We start from the raw sequence: 2,906 nt of genomic DNA on the forward strand, positions 1-2,906 counted from the left end.
CTAAAAAATGTTTTAAGAGAACTTGCAAACCCCAGGGATAGAAAAATCATAAGAATGCACAATTGTGAGAATACACAATTACAACCATCACAACTCTGAAGACTGTTCATGCCATTCTTCTGAAATGAGATCTCAAAGCAGTATAGTTCAAAGAAAAAGAGTTTAAGAAAAAATTGGCATATGCACAATTTCTCCGCTAATTTGTGTTGTCAACCAGTTAGTTAACTTTCCACTTGAAATAATGCAATAGAAAACTGGACACCATGTTTCACTATCTCAGTTAATATTCACAATTACTGCGACTACAACTCAGTACACAGCATCACCAATTTTGCCCAGAGCTAGTTTACTAGTATACTAAAATTAAGTTCTTTACACCAAGTAAATTGTCCACAACCACTGGCTAGTGTACATATGAAGTAAAATTTCTAGATGTGGGGAGAAACAATTTCTAGAGGCTGCTCTGAACATCTGCACTGCTTCTTCTTTTCCCTGATTCATGCTTAGAAACCTGTGGGGGTTTGGGCCTGCTGACCCTACCCACTTGAAGAGGCTGCCTGCTGTGCTGATATCTGTTTTAACATTGTCCAATCAAATGTGTAGCTATATTGGAGGTTCAGATTTCTGAAAAGAATGAGGAAATAGCTGTCTCAGGTATATGTAATGTGGAACTTCCTCAAAGCGCAGCCCATGACAATAATTTAAGTACATGGGAAATTCTGCAGGAACCCCCTTACATTAAACTTCTACAGGAGTGGACATCTTCTTTTCACTAATTTTTTCATATTTCTGTTTCTCTGTTGCAGCCTTTAATCCTTGTCATGGCAGGCTGATTCTATTAAAACACATAAAAAGATATCCTAATGATTCCATGTCATCCCGGCAACTCTGTTCAATACCAAGATGTGCATTGATGCTAGCATATCGGGCAGTGCCAGTAAGATTTTTATCTTCTTTGTATGGTATGTGTTGCCTTGTCCTGTTGTCTCTGTACTTTTTGACCAAACCAAAATCAATAAGGAATAACTTATTACAGTGACCCATTAAGAAGTTATTGGGTTTAATATCTCTGTGTATAAAGTTCTTTGTATGCACATATTCAATTCTACTGATCATCTGGTCAGCTAAGATAATGGGTTTTCATGGTGAACCTTCTTAAACAGTTATTGAAGAGGTCTCCAAGGCTGGATCCAAGAAGGTCCATGACTAGCACATTGTAGTCTTATTCTTGACCATACCACCTTATGCGGGGTATGCCAACCCCACGCTGAAGAATCTTATAGTTTTCTCCCCTTCAACAACTGTAGGTGCCTGGCTTTCTGAGACTCTAGCTTCACTGCCACCTCCTCGCCATTGGTGATGTTGATCGCCAGATAAATGTCCCTGAAGGAGCTAGACCCGATTTTCCCTACCAGTTTGTATTTTCCTCTGACAATGAACTCGGCCTTGGAGCCACTGCTGCTCACCATCCTGGGAGACAAAGGTGGAGACTGCAGCCCAGCCTGAACACCTCTTAGAGGAGGATGCGGGCCTCTGGTCTGGTCTCCTGAGCAAGGCTGCAGAGGAGGGAGAAAGGGAACTGAGCACAGCCCTGAATCTACCAAGGGGAACTCTATCACCACTGCTCAGTCAGGTTTCTTTTTGCTAGGCTGAAGTTTATGCGGAGTTCTTGCGGTTCCCAGGCTAGGCCACTTGTGTCTGGGCGGCCTCCATTGCCTCACTTTCACAGGGACATCCAGGGCTGGAAAAGGGGCATGGTGAGTTAGGGCGGTAATACCACTTCCACCACAGCCACAGGCTCCCTCAGGGAGAGACCCCTGTCACTGGGTCGAAGTTGCCATCTTATTACTCTGGATCCAGCCAATGCAAAATGCCCCCCAGTCGCCAGGAGCCGTTTCTTCATGGCAAAGAGCACTCTGGGCCTCTACTGGATTTTATCAAATGCTTTTTCTGCATCTATTGATATGACTATAATTTGTTTATGTGGTGCATCACATTAATTGTTTTGCAGATATTGTGCCAAATTCATATCCCTGGAATACATCCCACTTAGTCTGGTGTATCATTTTTTTTAATGTATTGCTGGATACAGTTTGCTAATAATTTTTTGAGAATTTTGCATCTATGATTTTCTTTATAGTGTCTTCATCTGGTTTTGGAATTAGTATAATGCTGGCCTAGCAAAATGAGCTTGGGGATCTTCCCTCCTCTTAAATTGTTTTGGAATAGTATGAGAGAGATACTAGTAGGTGTTAGTTCTTATTTGAATATTTGGTAAAATTCACCTGTGAGGCCGTCTGATCCAGGAGTTTTTTTGTTTTGTTTTGTTTTATTACTGCTTCAATTTCATTAATTATAATAGGTCTATTCAGGTTTTCTGATTCTTCCTCATTCAGTTTTGGAACATTATATGTTGGCATATAGTTTTCATATTTAAAATATTTTGTATTTCTCTGGTGTCTGTTGTTATTTCTCCTCTTTCATTTCTGATTTTATTTATTTGGGTCATCTCTCTCTTTTTCCACATAAGTCTGGTTAAAAGATTGCCAACTTTTTTACCTTTTCAAATAACCAGCTCTTGGTTTCATTGATCTTTTGTATTGATTTTTAAGACTCCATTTCATTTATTTCTACTATGATCTTTATTATTTCCTTTCTTCTACTGTACTCACTTTGGGCTTTGCTTATTGTTCTTTTTTCTAGTAATTATAAGTAAAACGTTAGATTGTTTATTTGAGATTTTTGTTTGTTTCTTGAGGTAAGCCTGTATAGCTAAGAATTTCACTCTTACGCCTGCTTTTGTTATGGCCCACAGATTTTGGTTTGTTGTGTTCTCATTTTCATTTCTTTCAATGTATCTTTTGATTTCTTCCTAGATCCCATTATTGTTTACTAAAATATAATTT

At 39.1% G+C, this 2,906-nt stretch overlaps 1 pseudogene across 1 annotated transcript; it reads right to left on the reverse strand.

The window, feature by feature from the left end:
• Positions 1-503: 503 nt before the first annotated feature.
• Positions 504-1,469, reverse strand: LOC307095508 (casein kinase I-like; annotated as a pseudogene). The gene has a single exon. The product of its transcript is annotated as a casein kinase I-like (transcript).
• Positions 1,470-2,906: the final 1,437 nt, after the last annotated feature.

Source organism: Cnephaeus nilssonii (genome assembly GCF_951640355.1).
Source record: "Cnephaeus nilssonii genome assembly, chromosome: X".
Classification (NCBI taxonomy): domain Eukaryota; kingdom Metazoa; phylum Chordata; class Mammalia; order Chiroptera; family Vespertilionidae; genus Cnephaeus; species Cnephaeus nilssonii.